Below are 10,888 nucleotides of genomic sequence, written 5' to 3'. Positions count from 1 at the left end.
GAACTGGAGACGTCTGCTCTTGTTCAAGACAGACAGTAGAGGCTTTCGAACAGGTCATCGGCTTCCATATCCTATACGGCTAAGTTTCGTTCAGAGACCTTCACAGTTGCTCCTTGATCAAGATTTCCGCAATTTGATGTCATGTTGCTCTTCTGTTGGACTGGACAGATTCAGTAGTTTGTGACGACCACAAGCCTGACGATGAGACCAGGTTTTCTGCTTGGTAGTCTACTCTCTGTAAACATTAATAACTGCTGCTTTGAAGTACAAGTGCAGCTGTTTTGCTGAAACTGGTTCTAACGGTTCAAGCGCCTACAATCATTCCGTGTTCAAACTCGGTTATTCACGTTTTTACCCATTTCTTTGCAAGCAACACCGTGCAATTGATGCTTCGTTTGTCCTGCATTCCCTTTATTATAGCTATCTGGCCCTCTAGCAGCAACAACTTGAAGTTATGGCCGATCTGCATATAAGTGTCAATAATTTGGCCACTCAGTGTATATCCAGTTCTCTAACTTCCTGTAGGGTGCTTAATCAGTATAAAACGTGTCATTGGTATTGTTTAATTTTTATTGTTTCCACTTCTCACTAGGGCAGCTACTCAATTGAATATTGAGGTTTTTGGGTATCCATTGGCCAAGAGAAAGCAAATGTCTTCTAACACTGGATATAATGTAAGGCTTGTTGGTGGACGTACAAGAGGTCTTCAGGATGCAGTGCAGTGTCTCTGAAGATGCTGGAACAGAAGTTTATGAATTTCAAAGCACAGGTAAATATTTCCATTTAAGAATACTAGCCCTGCATACCATAACCCATCCAATTTTTAGCTTGCTTTCATTTAAAATCTTGTTATTTAGAAGGTCTCTAAAACTATGTTATGTAGTGCCATAAGTAATATTGCTTTTAAGCTGCTTTTCTGGTTGTTACAGTCCTATGTCCAGTTTTTCCTTATTATCCAATGTATTGTATGACTCTCTTGATCATAAAACCGAAAGTTTGACCTCATGCACTATAAACTGCCTACCTGCTGGTTTCAGTCCTATAATCTGTTGTTTTTTCTTAAATATTTTTATTTGGTTGGTTTTACATTAAATCACAACATAAATTTTGTCACTTACAGTAGTGAACCGACAATCAAAAAGTATGACAACTTGGGAGGGAATGAGTGAGAGCGTACATACAATTAAACAATGATGTAAAAAGGAGTAGCAATTTGCCAGCCTGCTGGCTTTATGGATATGCAACATTCTCAGTAACCTTTTATAAACTTAACCTCTTCTCCTCATGCAGTATTTTAAATATTATATAGACTGAACGGTTCCTAAATAAAATTTATATTCAACAAAGAGTAATAAAAGGGGACGTGAAAGAGGGGGGGGGGGGGAGGGGAGGTTCGGAAAACGCAGTTTAGTAACAGGAGGCAATGCGGTCTGTACCGTCATATTATACCACTTGTCTAAGTACAATAATTACCATATCAGATGAAAGATTAACATATGCGATCCGCAGGTTTGGGAAGGTAATACTGATTATTGGGTGTTCCTCTGAATAGAGGGTATAGCCTTTAAAGTATGAACATAACAACATAGCAATTAGTACACATTTTTATAACAATTCTGTGTTGCCCCCCCAGATCATAACAGTTTCCATGGGTCTAATCATTCTATAACCGGGTGGAGGTCAAGGGATTCTAGAATTTTGAGTGGCCAAGGTTTTAGTTCTGATGTATGCTTCCCACTTCCTCAAGAAAGATTTCTTTAGCGATTGAATGGATTGTATATTGTTATATCTGTCTAGTCCTATAACTATTTAATAATTCTTCCACATCTGGTAAGTTTGGTTTATGGTTGGTGATCCAAGACTTCTATATTGCCTTTTTTGCCACTGTAAACAAAATTGTCAGAAATGGTATGAGTTGTCTTTGGCTATTATTTAGTTGCCATGTGTCAAAATTTAGGAATATTACTGGTATGGGTTGAAGTTTAACTTTTTAGGAAAAGTTCTTCTGTATATAGTGTATAATCTTGAACCAAAACTTTTTTATGTACCCACAGTCCCAGAAGTTATGGAACAGAGATGCAGAATAATAGCCACATTTGAGACCTCTTTCCGTCTCATTGGGGTCAAAGTAGCTTCGCTGTCTCTGCAACAAGAAAGCTCCATGAATGGTCTTCTAATGTGTCTCTTGCAAGGCTGAAGATTGGAGAGTTTTCATAGATGATTCATAGTACTTGAATATATCAGATACTTGTAGGGATGGGATGTCTTGCACCCACGAATCCCTCGTCTTTTCTTGTAATACAAATAAAGGATTCTTCTGCATCTCTGTGTAAATGAGTTTTGATTTAAAGGTGTCGGTCTGGATTTTATTCACCCAAGTGTGGAGCAGGGAATGGGATGATGACATAATATTTTGGGTTGGTAAAGATTGCACGAAGTGTTGAATTTGGATTATTGGGAAGAGCATTATTTGGTAGCCCAAATTTGTCCTTAAGAGTGGTAAACGATAAAGTCTTTCCTCCTGGGTCAAACACCGGGTATATTTAGTTTTTTGAGACTTGCGCTCAAGTCTCTTGAAAATTGGGTTATTTATTCCCGGAGGGAACAGTGGATTGCCACATATAGGTATCCATTCCGTAGACAGTGGGTCTAGGTCAATCTTAGAGCATATGAAGTGCCATGCACTATGCATATCCTGAAACAAGGGGTTGCTATATACGTGTGATGGGATTTGTTTCTTCGGTACGTGTATAAGGGCTTTGGGCGAGTACGGGAAGAGGACAGCCTTGTCCAATTCAAATAAAGAATACAAGTCGGCCTCCTGCAGCCATCCCACCCCCACTCAAGTTAGTAGAGAGCAGGAATAATTTGTAATGTCCGGGAGTCCCAAACCTCTATTAACTTTAACTCTTAGGCTTCTTACCATTCCATATGAATTTGGAGCAGGCCTGTGTTAAGGTTTTAACATCGGAGGACAGGATTTTTGTTGGGAGCATTTGCATTGGATACATTATTCTCGGGATTTTCACTGACTTCACAACTTCAATTCTTCCCAGAAGGGAAAGGGGCAGGGAAGTCTAGTCGTGGAGTGTCTTCAGGATTTTTGACATAATTGGGGGATGATTTCTCCTATATAAATCTGATAGCCTATTAAGGATTTGTATGCCCAAGTACTTAATATGGGATGTTTGAATTTTTATTGAGTGTAATATATCAGTAGGTGGGAATGTGGGTGGGGGGGCTTTTAAAAGTAGTAGCTCTGATTTTGTCTACATTGACTTTGTATCCCGAGAAGGTACCAAAGTTATGTAACATTCGGAATATCAATGGAATGGCGTACTGTGGATATGACGGAAACAACAACATGTCATCGAATAAGGATACACAAAGTTCTATATTACGAATCTGAATCCCCTGAAATTCTGGGGATTCTCTTAGATGTATAGCTAATGGCTCAAGAGCCAAAGCAAACCGTAATGGTGAGAGGGGGCATCCCTGCCTCGTTCTTCTCAAAATGGGCAATGGATCCGACAGTAGGCCATTACTTATAATCCGGGAGGAGGCACCCTCATATACCGTTGATAGGAAGCGTACAAAGGTCTCTGGGAAAGCAAAGCGTTTCAATGTGTGATGCAGGTGTTCCCAGTGCACCATATCGAAGGCCTTTTCAGCATCTAAAGAAAGAATAGCTTTTGGGTCCTCCGACACAGCACACTGGGAAGCATTGACCGCTCCCAACACTCGTCTGATGTTAATCAAAGAGCTCCTCCCTATGACAAAACCAGTCTGGTCTTTATGTATTAGCTTGGGTAGGATTTGCTTGAGACGTTCTGCCATAATCTTCATGAGCAACTTGTAATCAATATTCAATAAAAGAAATTGGTCTATAAGAACTGGGAGAGGATAAGTCCCTGCCTGGCTTAGGTATCACTCTGAGTATGGTCGAATTAAAGTGACTAGGGATCGTGTTGGATGACATTATAGTATTAAACACCTTTGTAAGAATCAGGACTAATTTCCGTGATAACCGTTTATAGTATTCTGGTGTAAGTCCGTCCGGACCAGGTGCTTTACCTAATTTAAGATTAGATAAAGCTTTGGCTACTTCTTGAAAAGTGATTTCCTGGGTAAGGAAATTCGAATCCTCTTCAGAGATCTGGGGTGGTGTGATAGTTTCCCAAAATTTGATAGTATGATCAGAGGTTGGTTTGGAGTATAAGTTAGTATAAAAGTAGCAAAAAACCTGTGCTGTCTGGGTATTAGATGTTGTAAGAGAGTTGCGTAGTGGTCTTATTGTCGCAGGGGGCCTTTGTCCCTGTAGTAGTGAGGAGAGTAGTTTACTTGATTTGTTTCCAAATCTATGGAATCTCGCTCTTTTAGCAAATGAATATATGGATTCTGATCTCTCTATTGAGGCTTCACAAGTCCTTTTTGCAGATAGATAGCTATTTAGTGGTGGGAGAAGGGGAAGTCCTAAAGTCCCGGAAGGCGTCGCCAAGTTTCAGCTGAGCTCGTAAGTGCTCTTGCTTTACTTTCTTTTTTAGATGTAACATCTGGGAGATCATTTTCTCCCCTGATCGTGGCTTTAGACGCCTGCCAGAACAGTAGGGGTCTACCTCCTCGGCCTCACGGTTCTCTCTAGCATAGTTGTCCCAAGCAGTTTTAACTGCATTTCTAAGGTGTACAGATGATGCCAATGCTATGGGACATCTCCAAGATGGGGGGGTGGCCAGTTTTTTGGTGAGGTGAAGTTTAATGTATACCACAGCGTGGTCCGAGAGTACAATCGGAGCCATCTCCGCAAACTCTACTTTGGGGAGGAGAAAATGGGACAAAAAGATATAATCAATGCGGGACATTCTGTTCGTGGCTGCAGACAGACACGAGTAATTCTGCTCTCTTGGGTGCATCACTCTCCATGTGTCTAGCATCTGTAGTTGCTCACAGAATTTGGGGATGCCAAATTTGGGAAGTCTGCGGGGAGAGGTATGGTGCTTTTGTCTATCTAGGTGGTTAGAAGAGACTAGGTTTAGGTCTCCACATAATATCATTGGCAGGTGCAAAAATGGGGACATAACAGCGATCAATTACCTAAAAAAGGGATTGGAATACTGATTAGGAGCATACACATTAATACATACAAATTCTTGGTGATCAAATTTTAGTTGGCACAACACAAATCGGCCCTGAGGGTCCGAGATGACCTTAACCACTTCTATGTCTAAATTATTTTTGGCTGGAATAACTACACCTCTCGCTTTTGATGTGTAAGGGGAAGATGCCAGAAGTTTCCACTTCATCATATTGAGTTTGACTGTTTCCTGAGGTAGCAAATGCGATTCCTGAATACACACCAAATCAAGACTGAGTTTGTTCAAATGCACTAAAATTCTCTTTCGTTTCACAGGGGAGTTGATCCCGCCCACATTCCAGCTCCCTATGTTAATCGCCATAGTGGCTGAATATGGATTGAATGACTACCTTGACAACAATATTCCGGTTTATGCATTAATACAAATGTACAATAGGAGCTGCTTTCTTTCCTGAGGGGGTGTTGGGGAGAAGGGTGGGTAACCGGAGAGTGGGGTAGACAAAACAATAAAAAACTGTATCTGAATAGCCATAAAGGCGTGCTTCCATAACGTAAAAGGTGAGAGTAACACATCTCACCTTTATAACTTTCTGCGTAGACTCCTACACCTACCGACTCACTTATAATATTTAACTAATTAAACATTTGACCGTCTTAAAACAAACATTTCCTAATGCTTTGTTAGCTTATAACACAAACCAGTAGGGTAAAGAAGTGTGATTCGGCCCAGCTGGGGTTTTCAACGTGGTAACTATCAAGGTGAAATCACAAAAATATAGACCACATCAAGTCCATGAACTTCTACAATGTAGAGAATAAGCAGGAAGAACATGTCTCTTTAGTCGAGTGGGGGAGTCACTTGCAATCTGACATGTGTATTCTGCTGGTCTGAGCTGTGTTCTTCCATCAAAAAACCTTCTGCATCCCGTGCTGACCTAAAGTCCTTATATGAGGACCTATCATATATCCTGAGTCTCGCTAGATACATTAGTGCAAACTTCCTTTCCAGCCTAATAAGCCAGGAACAAATTGGTGAAAACTATCTTCTCTGTTTCATCAGTTCTGGAGTGTAAACTTGAAAAATTAGGATTTGGTGTCCCCTCCCAAGATAAATCCCTGTGTCTGCGGGACATTGTCCAGATAAGTTCTTTATGTAGGTAATTAAGTGTTTTGAAAATAACCGCTCTGGGTCTTGGGCCGTTGTGGCCCTAGAGTGTGTGCGCGCTCTATCACCATATCTGAGCAGCAGTCCTGGATGTTAAGTAGCTCTGGCAGCTTGATTTTTATAAACTGGAAAAGGTCTGCCCCTTTTATAGATTCTGGTAAACCAATAATCGTAGGTTTTGCCTTCTGGATCTATTTTCCAGATCTTGTACCTAGTATGTCTGTGGAATGTTGCTTTACTAAGGGTTTTTATTTCTGCCACATCTTGAAAGCACTCCCCAACCCTGAATTCAGCTTCTACCACAGGCTTATGCAGCTGGGCTAGCTGCTTGTTTATTTTATCTTTAGTGCCCCAAAAAGCCTTTGCTGTTCTTCCTTTTTCTGTCACAAAGTGACTTTTCTCTTCTTCTGTCTATTTTATCTGTCTGATCTTGCAGCAGGGGAGCCATTGCAGCTCTAATTGCGCCCAACATGTCCCCATAAGTCACCAGTTCCTCAGGTTGTGGTGGTTACGTTAAGGTCAGATGCTGGGGAGGCTGGCTGAGAATCCTCCGTGTAGCTGTCTGCGGCTGAGGGTGAAGGTGGCTTGGATCTGGGAGGCATCTTGGAGGTTGTGAGTCCTGGCGTTCTAGCCTTGTTCGCGCGGTACCTGGAGCCGGGCATTCCCTCCAGGAACTTGTCCATACGGGTCTGTGAGTGTGGCTGTATGTGGAGGCTGAAACAGCCTTGAAGAGGGTGAAAGTGAGCCGGCGGGCAGCGGAGCTCTCTCACACGCGGCTGTTCATGCCTAGGGATGCCAATCCCGGGGCATTTTTTCAATCCCGGGAATCGGGATTGAAAAATGCTCAATCCCGGGATTCCCGGGATCCCGGGATTGGCATCCCTAAAAGAATATTGCCGCTGTACCCCCTCATTTACTTACATTTTGAGCTGTGGAGGGGGGCAGGTGGCAGAGGTGCTGACAGCAGTGGTGCGGGGGCATGCGGCAAAGGTGCGGAGGAAGGCGGCAGGGGTGCGGGGCAGGCATCGGGAATGACGCGGCGGCTGGGAGGCGCGTCGGGTATGACGTGGGAGGCGTCTTCCGGATGCTGGGGATTCCACGCTGCGGCCTGCGCAGCGTGACCTATGACCGAATCACGCTGCGCAGGCCACACACAGGGTCGGGAACAGCCGGGCAGCGTCTGAGCGACTGCTCAGACGCTGCACGGCATTAGACTGCGCATGCGCGGCCTAATCCCAAAATCCCGGGATTGGATAGTCCAATCCCGGGATTGAAATCCCGGACATTTTGTGGCCAAATCCCGGGATCCCGCCGATCCCGATCCCGGGATTGGCCACCCTATTCATGCCGCTGCCGGAACCGGAAGTCCTATAATCTGCTTTTACTTTATATGCTAATGGTTTGTTTTTGGGTGTAAACAATTATCAAAATCCCTTATTCCCTTTAGTATCACCGCATACGGTCTGATATTTTGTCGTATGGCACAGTGTGAATTGGTATTATAAGGTTTTGTGCTTTACTAATATGTCGATCCCAGATCATCTGCATTTCCCTTGATCTAATAGCCATACAAACCATTTTCATTGTCCCTTAATCCTTAAATATGGCCTCATGCTGGCGCAAGGCACAGCTTTGTGCATTAATCCTTTGTGGGGTTTTCAGTCCTAGGTCCAGCTTGTTGTTCCTAATGATCAAATGGTTTGTATGTCTGTAGTGACCATTAAACCATAAGTTTGGCATCATGCACTGTAGCACTATTAATGATCCTGCTCTGTGAAATGTAGCGAGCCACCGTGCCCGCAGCTTGGTGAGTACAGTGAGGAGATAAATGAAGACTGATACTTCCCTATTCGTAATTTCCTGATATCTTCTTATCTCGTCTTGGTCCCGTGTTTGGAATATGAAAAGATAAGAAAAAAGAGGGACAAATCTCCTCGTGTAATCCTGTTTATACTGGGTGATTACAAGAACCTTCTATATCACAAAGTTGGTAATCCAATAGCCTATGATATTAGCTATTGAGTTAAATGTGGATCAAATGAAATGTGGGGGTTCTTATCTCCCCCTTCCAAGTGCACTCACACAATAGTAGAATGTTATGCAGCTTGTAACAAAAATCTTGTATTCAAACAGGAACTGTATCCAAAAATAATGTGTTGGGGGTAGGTCCCCCTCCCGGTTTACTCACTCAGAACTGGAGTACAGATCGCATGTAGTCTGGGTCTTTCTCCAGATATCCTACGTCCTTGATGGGAGTGTGGGTAAATTCGTTATATCTAAAAGATGACACTGGTGGATACTGTATATAATACAACAGATATCCTTTTTATTTAATTGATTAACATACGTGTCACTTTTAACATAAAATCCATACAAAAAGCCTCTGAGAATACTTTACCTATCTTGGACCGGTATTAACCAAAATTCTAAAGGTGGACTATCCTCTCTGGAATTTTAAACTGTTTTGGATGCTTACTGGATACTTTGGACCTACAGGACGGGAACACCAGAATTCAGGTGGTCAGGCACAAACGGGGCCCCATTTAGCCTGCCCACTTTAAACACCTTTAGAATTTTGGTTAATACCGGTCCAAGATAGGTAAAGTATTCTCAGAGGCTTTTTGTATGGATTTTATGTTAAAAGTGACACGTATGTTAATCAATTAAATAAAAAGGATATCTGTTGTATTATATACAGTATCCACCAGTGTCATCTTTTAGATATAACGAATTTACCCACACTCCCATCAAGGACGTCGGATATCTGGAGAAAGACCCAGACTACATGCGATCTGTACTCCAGTTCTGAGTGAGTAAACCGGGAGGGGGACCTACCCCCAACACATTATTTTTGGATACAGTTCCTGTTTGAATACAAGATTTTTGTTACAAGCTGCATAACATTCTACTATTGTGTGAGTGCACTTGGAAGGGGGAGATAAGAACCCCCACATTTCATTTGATCCACATTTAACTCAATAGCTAATATCATAGGCTATTGGATTACCAACTTTGTGATATAGAAGGTTCTTGTAATCACCCAGTATAAACAGGATTACACGAGGAGATTTGTCCCTCTTTTTTCTTATCTTTTCATATTCCAAACACGGGACCAAGAAGAGATAAGAAGATATCAGGAAATTACGAATAGGGAAGTATCAGTCTTCATTTATCTCCACACATCTCCATAGCGCCCATATTTCTATATTTCAAATATCCTACACTCCTTTAAATTGTATAAAAAGTCCGGGTGGGCTTTTTTCATTTGGACCAGAAATATAGGCAGCTCTGTGCAGATTGGTCTAGATCCCACATTTCCCTTTTTTCTATGGTGAGTACAGTGAGCCCGCAGGGGGCTTTGTTGCGCTCGCCATGCTGTCTGAGTCCGGCCAGTTGGGATCCCGACTGTCGGAACCCTATACCACACCCAATTTAAGCATGCATGGGATAGTTATATGGTTATCCTGACATAGAAATAAGGATCAAATATTGTTTGAGGTAACAATATGGTTACAAAAGGGTCGGACTAGATTCTTATCTGCCATCATATTCTCTGTTTCTAGAAAAGTAAAAGGCCAAATTTGGGTGAGACGCGAATTTTCCAGTTTTGAGAATGTCGCACATCCCAACTATACATTGCTTGTTTGCCTAGCAACATACATCTTTTAATCTTATAATGTTAAATGGTCTTTACTTAAGCTAAAGTATGCCAACTCCCTTTTTATGACCCATGGTAAAATAATATAATATTGCATTTGACAACTAGAAATCGGATGCATTAGGAACATTGTGACTACAGTACATGCAAGTTTCTGGATGGTTACTGAGCACAGTTTTCTTACAGAGTGACAGTCTATTTTATTATAAGAACAATTATAGTGGTTATTTCCTTGACTAAGATACATCCCATTATCTGGACGGAACCCTCTTTTTAAAGAGTACCTTGGAATTAAACCTCATCTGCTTATACTCAACAAGATGGACCTGGCAGACCTGTCTCATCACAATGTAAAAATTCCAAAGTAAACCTCTGTTTTAAGATGGAAAGAATATGAAAACTGTATACTAAAGGTCCATACACACTGAGTGACTATGCATACACACTGAGCCGCTTTCCCCCTTCCCAATCTCCTTCAGCGCGGAGAGGACAGCTTTGCATAGCGCAGCTCTATGCAAAGCCATCCTTAAAGCTGCTCATCTGCTGGTTTTAACAGCAGATGAGCGGCTTTCCCAGCGATGATGCGGGAGCACACAGCAGTGCTCATCGCCGGGCCATACACACTGGGCGGCTTTGAGCTGAAAGCCGCTCCAACTGGGTGTTTTGAGTGACTTTCAGCTCAGTCGCCCAGTGTGTGTGGGCCTTAAATAGTTCTTTAACCTCCCCGCGGTCCAAGAACTATTCCTAGCCAGGGTCAAAAAACGTCCAGGAAGGTCTCGGCGGACAAGCTACACCATGGACACAGCCTGTTTGAACCCCTTCCGTCAGGCAGGCGCTATAGGTCCATCCCAGCAAGGACGACAAGAACAAGGAAAAACTTCTTTCCAATAACTGTCCAACAACTAAACAACTCTGATCGCCCCAAATCCTAACTTGAACTGTTCTAATTACGAGAAATGTATGTGATGTATGT

General features: G+C 42.3%; 1 long non-coding RNA gene across 1 annotated transcript; it reads left to right on the top strand.

Moving 5' to 3' along the window:
- The first annotated feature begins 335 nt into the window (after positions 1 to 335).
- Positions 336 to 2,322, top strand: LOC146053279 (uncharacterized). Its single transcript, XR_014467718.1, has 2 exons — positions 336 to 769; positions 2,055 to 2,322. It is a non-coding gene; the product is annotated as an uncharacterized LOC146053279 (long non-coding RNA).
- Positions 2,323 to 10,888: the final 8,566 nt, after the last annotated feature.

This window comes from Crinia signifera, unplaced genomic scaffold (genome assembly GCF_055691185.1).
Source record: "Crinia signifera unplaced genomic scaffold, ASM5569118v1 HAP2_SCAFFOLD_144, whole genome shotgun sequence".
NCBI classification, from domain to species: domain Eukaryota; kingdom Metazoa; phylum Chordata; class Amphibia; order Anura; family Myobatrachidae; genus Crinia; species Crinia signifera.
The sequence above is the reverse complement of the archived record's forward strand: the minus strand, read 5'-3'. Positions and strand labels throughout refer to the sequence as shown.